At 37.9% G+C, this 14,316-nt stretch overlaps 1 protein-coding gene across 7 annotated transcripts in view; it reads left to right on the forward strand.

Moving 5' to 3' along the window:
- Positions 1 to 14,316, forward strand: part of LOC117601432 (uncharacterized) — a 255,838-nt gene that overhangs the window by 65,771 nt on the left and 175,751 nt on the right. The gene's annotated exons all lie outside the window — the stretch shown is intronic.

Here is a 14,316-nt window from a genome sequence, read left to right on the forward strand (position 1 = left end):
CGATTCGTGACGTCGGGTCACGATTGGCTAGATTTTGCAGCATGTTACACGAAAGGGAGCAATCATTTTCTCATGATCTCTCGTACCTCCTAGCAGGCCCGATCACTTTCTACGTACACGTACACTGTTCGAACGCGTGTTCCATGGCATTTGTTCGACAGCCGCGCGTGTTAACGCCTCCTTAAGGTAAGATCCGTGTCCTGTCTGCTCGGCTGGTGCATTCACCGTAATCTCGAGCGAAGGATAAGCCGTGACAAGCGTGTAATAATCGCGAGTCAGAAAATTGCCACTTTGATTTGCCAAGCAGGTAATTAATTAATTAAATGCGATTGACGAATTGAATCGGTAATATCAACGATGATGTTGATAGTTAGAATACTATAAAATCTCAGGACCTTTATAAAATAGAATAGGAATTTAATTTCGTTAAAAATAAATACTTAATCCTCCGCCCACATACTGGATCATTGAGTTCCAGGCGAAATTTTCATTTTCCAGAACTTGTCTTCGAGGTTTTATTTTTATTGCAAGAAGGTTAAAACATTTCATTTAAATGTTACTTGTACGTTAAATTAAAAGTATTTTTTAAAGCCTAGAACAATATAAAATCAGGCACGCGAGTTTGACGGTCGCGTTAATGAAAAAGAACATTGCCAACCGAGGGTTAATTTAACAGAAAGGGCGATAATTTGTACGTTTTTCTAGAAGAATTTTTCAAGTTCTTAAAGATATGACAATATGGATGCGCTTGCACCGAAGATAGGTGCACACGTTCCCGCGCGAATGCACCGAAGCCAATTAACTGTAACCCGCGGGATCTGCTTGCCAAGTCAGGCTTACCAGAGTAATGCCCTACGAAGCCCTTCGTCGAGAGGGGGCCGGACCCTGTGAGATGTAACGGCAGACAAGAAAGAGCGCGTATGGTTTACCTTTGTAATTCGCTAAGCCTGATACGAGCAACACCGTGCCAGCCGTGAATTCGATTAAAATGCACCGTAGCCACGGACGCGATCGAACCCGATCGTCCGCCGAAACAGGATCAAGCTGAATGCCATTACAATATATTATTAGGTGGCGAAATAAATTTTTCACGACTTCCTCTTTCGATTCTCTGCGAATCGAAAGCTGTAGTTTCCCATTTAACGTGTGCATTCTACCACTTTTAATACTCAAACCTTGGATATTCAATCTTAACTAACCCTCGTTACATAATTATTTAATATTTGATTATAAAATACGTTTTTGAATTCTTACGAGTGATAATAGTTAGAGATTAACAAAAATCAAATTTGGGCCCATTTTGGAAAATTATTTGAGCTTTTCTTAATATAGCAAATTTTCAATCTTGTGTTTCATGCACAGAGAATTTCATTTAATGTAAGTTGCAAAATTACTAAGTTTCAAAATGTAATTAGTATGAGGTGGCAAAAGATGAAGTATTGAAACCACGAATACATGATCGCGGTCATTAAAGTTTGAAAATGGTAATAGATAACGTGCACATTGAATACTGTATTTTCTATCAATTTCAAGTAGGAAAAGTTGCCAAAGAAGCGAAAGAATCAATTTGTTGTATTCTTGATGAAAGAACTGCAAACGATATGGTATGCAGTTATTCGTTTCAGCATTTTAAACTCGGTGATTTTTATCTGAATGACAAAGCACATTCTGCAGTGCAAGAACCTACATTTTTAAAACGATGAAAAGCACAATTTCACATTTAAGTTGGAAAGTTTTATCACGTTGGATTTATTCGGCTGATTAAGCGCTGTCGGGTTTCTATCCATTGGTCTTATTCAGCAGACGTTTCACCAGAATTGAAGATATTCATCGACGACTTCATCTTTTCTAAGAATGAGTCATCTTTTGCGAGAGGGAAAATATTTTATAAATCAGAGAAAGTAACGATCAACATCTTGATAATTAAATTTCTTAACCTACCATGCTCGATACTGTACATGTACAAAAATTAAAGGAATATTGTTTTTAAACATTTTTAACTAGAAACCCGTGAACTTTGTAATAGTGAACACTGAACATTGACAAATGCTGAAATTGATACTAAAAAAATCAAATCGAAAGAGGTCGTTAGAAAAAAAGAGCAAAATTCATTGAATCGTGATATTTCAGTTGAAGCTTGCATTTCAAAGAATGCCGTATATTTCTCTGAATATTGGTATCTCGTCAATGGTGCACGTATTCAAATAATCTTCTTTCCTCCGTGAAAAGCTTTTCACATATCGGCTGCGTTTCGAAGCGTATTTTATCAACGGTGATCGAGTCTGTACAGCAAATTTTACTTGTTGGACTCGATAAATTCGCTGAAAATTATTTCTTTTTCTCGATAGAACTTGTAGCGACTGATATAATCGTACCCAATTTGAAGTTCAAATTAAATTCCTACTTTAGCTCTATCAATTATAGAAAAAGTAAATTTAATTATTCATAGATTCTTGAGCTCTAAAACAAAATCAAAAAATTTTATGAAACTTAATTGCGAGAGAAAATACTAATTCTACTCAGAATCTGTTAATCTTCGTGTAGAATCCGGCGGTACCAAAACAGCGTTACCTTTTTGACAGAATCGAAATTTGAGCGACTGAAACTGAAATTAATGTTCCAACTCAGCTACGCTTTTGCTTAGCGCAGTGCAACACGATTGCTCGACAAATATTGGAGACCGCCCAATGATCTTGCTTGAGTAACGAGTCCAAGTTTACACTGGTTGGTTGACTGGAAAATTAAACGTTGCACTTTGGATCAAGCCCGTAAGCGTTGGCGTGAATTTAATTAAATTGTGATAAACGAAAGGACTGGCGTGGCGAAGTACCGTGAAATGGGCAGTGTGGTATACTTAAGTATCTGCTATTTGACGATTCTGTTTCAGTTTCTCTGTACGTTAAATGGTATATGGATAGGCAGACTGAAACGACGTATCTTGTACTATAAAACAAAGTAGGCTGTGATAAAAATGTGCAGTCAGCAGCCATGTTATTTGCTTCCTCGATCATTCTGTTCAGAAGGTTAGATAGCGTAATTAATTGTGTTGAGGTGTTTACATTCGTTTGATGTCTTACGATTTTATTGATTTTAAATGATTCTTTAATATCCAGGGAATTAATAGGCAATTATTGTTTCTGATAATATTCCTTCGAGTAAACAGGTTCTATAATGATTGCAGTTTGAGAATAATAGTTGATAGTTTGGATTAATTTAACCGTTTGAGTCCCAGGGGTCAAAGAAAAAAACATTGTCGAAAAGTACTGAACAGCACAATAGCGGTGTTATAAACCCAATATTGGGTCTTTTAGACATAAAATCTAAACAGCGCGACCGCGCTGCTTGGGAGTCAAACGGTTAATTAAGGATTTTCTAAATTATTTATGATAATTAAATAATTTGGAATACGATATTTTAGGGATGTGTGGGTGCTAAAAAATTCAAACCTTGGATTGGGTCAGGCAAAATTCTGAAAGTTTGTTTAGTATATAAAATTTGGGTACCTGTAATTTCGGGTCCTGAGCTGGTAGTCGATTTCCGAAATTACGGGTACCCGAACTTTATGCGCTGGAAAAACTTTCAGGGTCTTCCTTGAACTTGAAAGAAATTTCCAATCCAAATATTCAGGCACCCAGACACCCCTATAATATTTTCAAATTATGAAAATCTCTCTTCATTAATTTTTAATTAAAACACTACAGCTTTACTATAGGAAAATTATATAATTTTTTGTTTTTAATTGTTGTAAGAGTGTCAATCTCATGCAGATTGGATCTTATATTACATGTCTCGTGTTACTTACTCTATTTGCTAAACTACCATTACGTTATTCGTAATTAATCCAACAATTGACCCTGCCCTCTCTCGACATAATTGTTAAGCAAACAGAAGGCCGACGGCAAAGCCGAAGTTTGCATTGGTTAGTTAACTGGAAAATTAGACGTTGCACTTTCGGTTAAGCGTCTTGGCTCACAAGTGCACGCGTGCAATTACGAAACGGGCAACTGCATGCAGATTGCCAAGCTATTCGTCCGTAACAACCCCGCAAGAAGCTCGTTCAAGATATCGCGTGCGGACAATGATCTCGAATTAGTAATTGGAAATTATTAACGAGATACGCAGCTGGATTTAACCTATCTCGAAGTCGCTTTAGTTGTTTCAAAAATAATTAATATAAAATTAATTGGTTTGGAATTTCTGCATTTAACGATGGATATACAATTCAATTTTACTATGTTATTTTGAGTGGAATAGCTTTCCAACAAGCAGCTCGTTTCAATAATAGTTTGATAAATGAATATGTTGCACTGCTATAAATTGCATAAATTACACGCATACGTTAGCACCATGATTTTGCTATTGATTATATCTTACAAGATTTAAAACCTTAAGATTTATGGATAATATAATAAATTTCCAATTATCGAGGTGTATATTTAACCATAAGAACGGTAACCTGAAGCCTGTATTGAAATTGATCGGTAATCGATCGTTCGATTATTGCTGTTGGATGCTATCTAGAAAGCGTAATGATTGCGTATCGATAGTGGTTCCAATAGTATTACGAGGTAATTATGATACCTACGAATTAACTAATGTTGCAACGATATTGTTAGAAACGTCAGAAAAACATTTTATTAGTTAGAATTTTATAATGAATTTTAATAGAGTGTCAAGAATGGAAAGGCGTTTGTTCATTTTATATTAGGAACATTAATGAAAATGTGGCTATTTTCTTGAAACTTCAACTTTAACTCTTGAACAGTAGAGCTTGGGTCAATCGTGACTCACATTTACAAAACGTATATGAGGATATTAAATTGAGGATAGTAAAATTAAGAAAATTAAAATAATACGGACAATATAAAATTGAATTATAATTTGGGTTCTCTCCATGGTCCGCCGTCCGAGGGTTAAATTTATATGTCAAAAGTCCTATTTAATGACACTTTAATGGCATCAAAATCAGTCATAATTAAAATAAAAAAATGAATGTCACATTCATCTACTTTCTAATTAATTACGACAAAATATTTCATTCCATCAAGCTATCAAAATACATTGAAAAGCATTCATTAAGTGATTAGAAAATTGCATGCAAATTGCTGCATAAGAGCTATCCTGTGTCTCTCCAAGAAGTTGATATTTTCGAAGGAGTTAATTAACAGTGTCCCTCAGATTTTCGCATATAACGTTTAATTAACACCGATTGCCGTTTCCTTATACTACGTTGCGTCGTGAAAACGGCGAACGTTTCGTGATATCGTGGATGTATGGTGTTCGTCGAATGGTTTAGCTTTCCATCTGAAAGCAGTCGTGACATCGTTGCACCTCGATAGGGTTACCTGGGCCCGTCTAACTCCAGCGTTCCGCTATCGCCGTAAATTAAGAGTGACTGACAGACATCAGAGAGGAATTCCAAGGGGTTCTCGCAATGCTGCTTTGTACCACGCCGCGTTCATAGCGACCGTGCACTTTGATCGTTCACTGTCCATTATTACGATAGTACTTGCGGCGTCGTTCTACGAATAAAATAATTCCCTTTGTAACGAGACCGAGAGACCGTCGCGTCGCTGACGATAAGGATTTCAGTTAACCACCGTGATTGTTCTTGATGGTAATAAAGCGGCGACTACTGTCGTGATTCGTTAATGAAAATGTTTACGTACAGAGCTATGCGTTTGGAATGTAGTAGTAAAACTGCTCGGAAGAATTATCATAATTTTTTTATTTAAATGACGAAGAAATATTTGAGATATAATAATTTTTATAGGAGATATGAATTTAGTCTTCAGCGAGCACTGTTATTGTTAATAAGTAAAGTATTCCTAGATTTTAATGAGTTTTCGCTCGTTAATAGATTATATTATTAACCCTCGGAGGGCGGACCATGAAGAGAGCTCTAGTTCTTCTAGTATACGAAATCCTTTCGTTTAAAATTCCACTAGTTTATCTGTTACTAAGGTTTCAAATTATAAATTATCATTAAAAAATATTGATTTTCGGGATTTAACTCCACCTTATCATTCATGAAATAGAAATTTAAGAATTATAAAGCTCTAGAGCTCTGCTCATTAAATCTCACATGCCTTCGCACAAAATACCACCTACCATTTTCAATCTATAGTTTTAGATTCATTCGGATAACGATTTGCCAGGTAGAAAGATACGAACCATCATGGGCATAAAGTTATATAAAACAACGCCCATTGGTATCTGCTTCCGAGATTTCACCGATGGTATCGAATACTTTCTTCCTATCTGTTGGTCAACGCTCCAATATTTATTTCGCGCGAATAAAGGGAAATACAAGGTAGAGGGAGGAGCGGTGTACCAGTGAAACTCTGGAGAGGACGTAGACGAAGAAGAAGAAGAAGAAGAAGAAAAGGAAGAGGCCACGTAAGGTCGCGAACGGCCATTATGCAGCAACAATAGCCTCATTGTCCACTGTTTGCAATGTGACATGCCTAAGAGGCCTAGCTAGGCATCTGAGATCGTATCGCGCGATAATATTGTCCTGTATAGAGCTTGCTGCCAGCTCTCCTTCCTAACCTTCCGCTATTCCTTTCTCATACCAAAGCGTCCTCCTGTCTCTTTCGCTGTCTTTCCTCACTTCTCCTCTGACGGTGAAATATTTTATGTCGGTCGTTGCTTCGGAACGTGCTGGATATCTTTCACTCGAGACTCTCGCTAGTTTTTCTCTCCGATGAATTATATCAGCCTGGGAATACCATTATGAGGGAATTAGATGTCTCTCTTCGAACGATCTTTCGATTTGTCATATTCACAAGAGATTGGAAAATTAAAAATAAAGAATGCAGTTATTTAATGGTAGCTTCTATCATTCTTCCATTTTTCAAGATATTTTAAAATATTTGGAATTTCATATATTTCTTACATTTTTGGTCCACCGACCTATCAATTATAGGATGAAATTCTTCTCTCCGATAAGTCGGCAAATTGTCACGATTGCTTAACCATGTTAACTGGATGGTCGGTAAACGGGAGGTAATCAAAGGTCGGTCGGCGAGTACCGATCAGAATTCATAATGGCATCAGAGGGGGTTGGATAGAGGGAACTTTTTTTCAGCCGGAGGGATGAAGGAGCACGGTTACGAGAGTCGTAGGTAACAGCTAGCTCGCCTCAGGGATAGAATATCAAGGGATCTAAAGGCTTGCAGGCCTGCGAAATGGCTCGGGTACGTGACAGTTGTTCCAAGCGGAGGAAAATCTAGATCTCGTTTAGCAGCCGAGAAACTCGGCAATTTCCACCTCTCTGAACCGTATCCCTCCCTCGTACGAGAGTTAATAACTCGTAGCGCATAGAGCCGGCGAAAGGAGTCGGATCGGAATGCAGTCCGTACAGGAAGTGACCGATCAACGACCCTCCGCTGCTTTCCAGCCGGAAGCCAGAATGATTGACGCGAAACCGTTCGCGGAATTATTGACAGTCGATACTGTCAACCCAGTGTGGCAATCGCGGACGAGCTTTTGCGATAAAACGAACATAGAGAGAGAGAGAGAGAAAAATACAACAACAGGGATTCGTTGAAATTGCCTGTAATTTAAAGTTAAGGTTGCCGTGTGAAACGCGCAGCGAAAAAGCATCGTTTCCCTCCCCGCTATCTTGATCGACCGGGTAAAAACACTGCCATTCGCAACGACTCTGTTCGTGCTCGGTTCACGGGAATACATTTTTCACGGCGACGATTGTTTCGCGTTTTTATGGAAATTGCACAGCAGAGTTCGAACGGTTTGGCGTTCGCTCAGATTACTATCCAGCGATACTGGCCTTCTCTTTTAACCAGTTTCTTTGGATCGTCGTTGTCGCAACAGGACAATGTGGATGGCTTCCGTTTTACTCTTGAAATCTAGGATTTCGTGTTCGGTTGTTTTAAGTTTCCTGTACTTCTGAATCGTTCGCTTTAACGTGTTTACAGCCACAGTGAAACTGTTGACATTTTTATTCAAGATACTTTGAAATAGATGTAAATCAAATTCTCTTATATAATCTAGAAATAACAAAAGTGGTCTATGATGGATGATTTTTCAATCAATCCTCAAACAGCGGAGTCTGGGTCAATCATGATTGCAACTTATTAAAGCTAAAGTTAAATATATAATTTTTAAACGAAAAAGTTTTATATATTGAAAGAATAATTTTTAAAGAAACGGGGAAAAATTTAGAAAATTAAAATTGGAGCTCTCTCCATGGTCCGTCGTCCGAGGATTAAGTATTTTTACTGATCATCAAAGCAAGCAGTCGTTAAATTGAAAAAAAAAGAAAAAAAAAAGCTGTGATAACTATCAAGATGACCTAGTAAGTTGATCGTTAGAGGAGTAGTGGGATTGATGAACGTATCAAACGAGGTGGAAAGGCCTGAGAAACGAACGATCGAGGGAAAGGAAGAAAGCCATCGATCGTGTTGCGCCAACAGCATTGCATTGTGCAGGCTGGATCGAGTCGATCGGCCGGCTGTTGGTGGGCGATACGCTATTCTAAATAAGTTTAGCTGGCCTGGGTTATTGCCCTCCGGTGAACCTAACGGCATGGCGGCCGACTAGCATTTGTGACATTGTGATTGCCGGTGTACCTGGCGAAGCCGCGAATGCATTGCGGTCGCACCGCGGCACTTCGCGGTCTTCCACCGGCCTACCGCTCACACCTATCCACTATGATTCGCGATCGACAGTTTCCTCGATTCCATTTTTTAACACCCTCCTTTGCCATTATGTAATTGCGTGTATGTATTAGCTTCGTTGTAAATTAACACGTTCATTGCCATGCAAAAGCTGTCCAAAGTTTCATTAAATATAATATTCATAATTTCAGACAGATAGTTGCTCGAATGACGGACCATGGAGAAAGTTCCAATTATTTTAATTTTCTAACTTTTACACTTATATAGACTAAATAGGCCTTAAGACATATCAATTTAAAAAGATTTATAAGAATTAGAACAAACATTAAATCAATCAATTTACAACTAAATAATTCTATCACCTATGGTACTTAACAAATATTTCGTGCCATTTAAATTTTTTAATCATATCGAAAGATTAAAAATAAATATTCTAATATCATATCCCCCGCAAACTCTTTGAAAAATTGCTTTCACTTAAAATACAAACAGCTCATCCATCAAATTTCCTATTCATCTGGGAATATCAATTTCGATCGAATATTATTTCCCGTACAACGAGCGATGTTTTTCGATACAACGAAGCGGAAACTATCGACGATCGTAGTTCAGGATTCATGGCCGATTTAATAACGGATTAGAGGAGTGTGTCCGCGCGCGATTTAATAAAGCATACCGACCGTTGCATCGGTTTTCGATAATTAAGACTGGGGCGCAACGTGAGTGGGCGCATCAACGGTTCACCCCAGAGGATGCCTACTCTCTGCTGAATTCAGGATTCTTGGCAACCTCGATCGACCGCAAGGAATACCGCAGCGACGACGACGACGAAGCGGTGCGGAGCGGAGCGAAGCGCGTCCGGTAACGCCAGGAAATTAGCACCGGCCCGATAGTAAACACAATTATGCGACAAAGCAAAGGTGCGCGCAGGCAAACACTAATTTGCGCCGCAAACAGACCTGCTCGCCGTAAGCCTTCGGATAAACACCAACTGCCAGCCTTATCCGACTTAATAACTATTACGTATCTGTTTAGAAACTGCCATGATCGTTGTGGGTACAAGTGTTCTTCTTAACAGTTCTACCTGTGGATTTTTCGATAAACTTAGCATGAATAAAATGCTTATCATTTATATTAATATTTCGTAGTTGGAAGAGCAGATATTCTTAACACTTGAGTAAAATGGAATAAGGAGTCAAATAGCAAATAGGAAACTTGAAATTTAAAATTTGAAATTTGAAAATTAATTATTTCTATTTTTATTAATTAGAGCTTCAGTACGTTTCACAAGTACCTATTTTTACTGTGCCATTCAATGTGTTAGAATAAAAAAATAAAAAATAACGTAGACAAGAAAATGGTACCTATAAATGGTGTGCCCTATTTTGCAGATTAATTAATCAACAGTAGTAGTATAATTTTCTATCGACCATCAATTATCGCGTTTCATTGTAAAACAAAACAGGACTCTGTTGAGGAGGAGAGAATTTCGGGATGATTGTAGATTGTAAATCTCCAATGTGACATTGTCACCTCTCTACTAAAAAGCGCCAGAGAAACGACGTGGCCCCGGTTTTCCATTGTGCATTCACCTTTTCCTCGTCCCTCAGCCTCGCCAAGCGTCGTATAATAAATGCACGTTTGCAATCTGGGTTTACTACCAGCGAAATCCGTTGGCCCGTTTTCAGGCTACTTCTCACACATTCGTTACACGAAAGACCGAGCTTTTGTTCGCATCTTTCCCGGTCTTCGTAGCTTCCATTCCAATTTGCCCGATTACACGAGCACGAAAATCTTTGCCTGGTGAAAATATTTATTTGATATGTATATAAATGATTTTATATTTAAAGAAAATTCAAGAATATTCGGAAAAGGAATTTTTTTCAAAGCAAATTATTCAGTTTCTTAATTATCTAACCGTATAGATTCATTTTCATACATTTTAGAAGTATATAAAATTTTTGTCAAATAAAAATATTAATTTAAATTTGATGGGCATGTTAAATAAAAGGGGTACTCGAGGAGTATCACTGTTCTAAACTCATTTAAGTTAATCTCTACTCAGAATTGGGCAGTACTTCAATTAATTTTCTATAAACTATAAATCTCTGAATAAAACCAAATTAATTGAAAATAGTGAATAATTTTCAATTTAAAGACACTTTTGTTTAGATTCTAAATTTTAGAATGAACTTTTATTTCAAAGAAATTTGATTTTTTCTGTTATTTTCAAATAACAAATTGAATTTTTAATTACTTATTGTAATTAACGAATAAATTTATTTCTTATTCTTGAATATTGAAAGGATCATAGGCGATTTGTAAATAAAAGAAAAATAAACACTTCTACGGAATCAAGATTTCGTAATTCGTTTATGTTTTTGCCAAAATAATCGTTCTGAGTTACGAAAGCGAGGAGAATGATTATTTTTGGAGGAAACCACGGGTATGTACCTTGTGATCGTTTAGCAAGGTAAAAAGAGCGTGTTGAAAGTTAACGAGAGCGAAAGAACGAAAGGCGAATGGCTGCAAAACAAAGCAAAGCGGTTCGCGTAAAATCTTGCGGTTACGCATCAAGCCATTGGAACGATAATTGAAAGTGACCGTACGAGTAGAAGCGAGGCGCGTATCAGCTCGACGACCACAAGCGAAGGCATCCGAAAGTCTGGCTTCTTTCACGGTGTTAAATAAAATCCTTGCGGTTTTCATGCCGATTTCACTCGGCCATTCGACGAACCGCGATGTATTCGTTCGCTTCCGCATTCCCTCGTTTATCGGCTGCCCGTCGGTCAGCGGACTAGAAAAGAAATTTACGAGCGTCGCCATTTCGCTTATTTTTATCGCTCAGATTAGCTTTCTATGGTAGCTTTTCAAAAAGTTTAAGAGTACATTCGTCATACCTACCTTTAACACAAAAATATCATAATTCTTCAGAAAATTATTTAATATTGAAAATTGAAATTCAATGGGAATCAATTATTGATCGTTCATCGTTAACAGTGTTATCGAGCAAGAGCGACGCCAGTCGAGCCATATGGAAAGCATTGAATCAAGAATAACGCGTGTATCACCGCGCCATGACCTAAATTCGAAGGCACGGGTCGAGGGGAACGAACGAATCGGGGCCTCCATTGAAACCTTCGCTCCCAATGTCATCGAGTGGGAGTTCGATTGAACAAGTCGACGGAACGTCCGCTGTCTCGATTTTATCCACGCATAAATTACCCGTGATCATCATTCTGTTCATCGCAATTTGAAATCCTACATTAGTCTCTAAATTAATCAGTCAATCAGGCAACAGATTAGATTGATGAAATTTTTAGTAAAGATGAAAAAACTTGAGAACTCCAATACATAATTTTCTTAATTTTATTTCTTCTAATTTTTTTTAATTTCTTGAGATGTAAGATGTCCTTGATCTAGAGATAATTACATATAAAAAGATAATAAGACCCATGTCAATTAAGGACATATTCTAACAAAGAACACCCTGGGCTGTGGTGCAAATTATTTTCTTCAGACCCTAATAGCGAACGTGTTAACTTCATCTTTTAAAATATCAACTGTTAAAATAATTCTCCTTCGAAACAAAAGATGTATTATCATCAAAGCACTGACAATCGATAGAACTTGCTTGCACCTTTCAAGTCACATTTGTCGCGCTACCATAGGCGCCTTCGATCGCGAATAATTGAATCAAATCCGAAGGCTCGTTGAACTATAAGTTAACAGTACAAGTTGTATATCCCGCGCGAAAGCATGTGTGTACAATGTGTCTGGTGTATGCATATGTAAGACGAAGTTACACGAGATACCGAAGTAAGTCTCGTTCGATATTTATAACTTGTTTAGAGAAGCATGCGGTCGGAGTTTTAGTTGTGAAGAAGAGTCAACGTACGAGCAGCGATGGCTTCGCTGTGAAGATGTAATAAACGATTGTCTTCCTTTTGAAGTGGCTGGAGGTATGCTTTGGACGGATCGTTTCGGGACAGGAGTAGAATGTAAGCGCTTAGGCAACAACGCGTGTTTGCCAGCTTCTTTATTCCTCTTGTTGACTTTTGCCGGCAGGCTGGATTACATGGAAATAGCATGCAAATGGTCACGAGCGTTGTCACGGCAAATGTTTTATGGACCAAAACACAGCCGTTGCGTATTGTTGTGACTTTAACCTACGTGTGTTTGCTGATTTTATTAGTTGTCAGGGTGAATCTGGTCAGTTTTTCATGGTCGCTTTGGAAGATACATCTGAATTCATTCATTTTCGGACGGCGGACCATGGAGAGAGCCACAATTTTAACGTACATTAACTTTATATTTCACATGATTTTCATTTTCTAACTTTTACACGGTTCTTTTAAAATTATTCTTCCAATATATAAAACCTTCTCATTTAAAAATTATATGTTTTTTAAGTTTGGGTCATCTCTGACCCAGGCTTCGCTGTTTAAGGGTTAAATGGAATAAATGAATTACATAGTTTTACTTTTGATAAATCACTAATTAAACCATGAATCAATTAAAGAATTATTATTGACAAATGGTCGAATACTTTTGTTAGATACTGTATGCGCTCGGTGAGGTATAACGTCGTCGAAATTACAGGTTTGATTTCGAACGCGCTTCTTCAAAGTTTCGATTGTCCCTATAAAGGGAGCAGAGGATACGGCGCCGTGTGAGGCAGGAATTTGTGGCTGGACGTTACAGAAACACGTTTGTAACCTAGCTGGGCAGGTTTTCGACCGAACATTTGTAAGATAACCCGTCCGACAACATACCCAACGATCTGACCGGCCTAATTCTCCTGCCGCTTCTCCTTCCTTTAGAGAAGGAGGCCCTGTAATCGCGTGCTTCTAATAGAGCTATACGATCAAGCCTCCTCGAAGCCCTTTCACCTCTGAAACTACGACACGTGACCCAGATTGCGAATTCAGTGATTCTAACGGTGCCATTAAACGGCGATTCGCCAATTTTCCGGATTCCCCTCGACCGATCATCGTTTCATCGTTCGCGATAAATTCAATTAACTACCATGACTCTGAATTACACAGGATGTATTTTACATTGATTTTTAACGTACAGGATGGACCAAAGGTCGGGTACCATTTTAATAAAATCCATTGAAATCATAGATAATTTATTTACAAATTGGCAGGGTAGTAATTGATGAATTATTGTTAGTAGGATTTTAAAATGAAGTCAGCATTCGGGTTACCCTTTCACATCCATGGTTGTCTGCTTTTTATTTCATCATCTATTGAATTAAATAATTTTTGTTAAAATAGTACCTGGATTTTTGTCTACTTTTTATAAATAGCTTTGTGTCTTCATTTTTATTTTTCATATTTGTTAAAGTACATATCTATGCGTTATTATTGGAATCGCTTTTTCGTTTGGTTTCCTTTTCTCACGAAACAGTGTGTATGTATAATCTTGTTCTAATGGAACGGAGAAAATCGAGAATGGAGCTCTTTCATGACTGAAAGTGCAGCCCGCGTCACAGCCTAGAAATTCCGAAGTTGCTGGATCATCGTCGATGCTTAATTTCGACCACTGTGATGGTGTTTCGACGCGAATGTTTGACTCACGGTCCAGAATTCAGTTCGTCAGATGAACGATTCATAGAATCTCCGTTTCATGGAACATCCGACAATCGACGGACAAGTGACATCATCGA

The sequence above is a fragment of the Osmia lignaria genome, chromosome 6, assembly GCF_051020975.1.
Source record: "Osmia lignaria lignaria isolate PbOS001 chromosome 6, iyOsmLign1, whole genome shotgun sequence".
Lineage (NCBI taxonomy): Eukaryota > Metazoa > Arthropoda > Insecta > Hymenoptera > Megachilidae > Osmia > Osmia lignaria.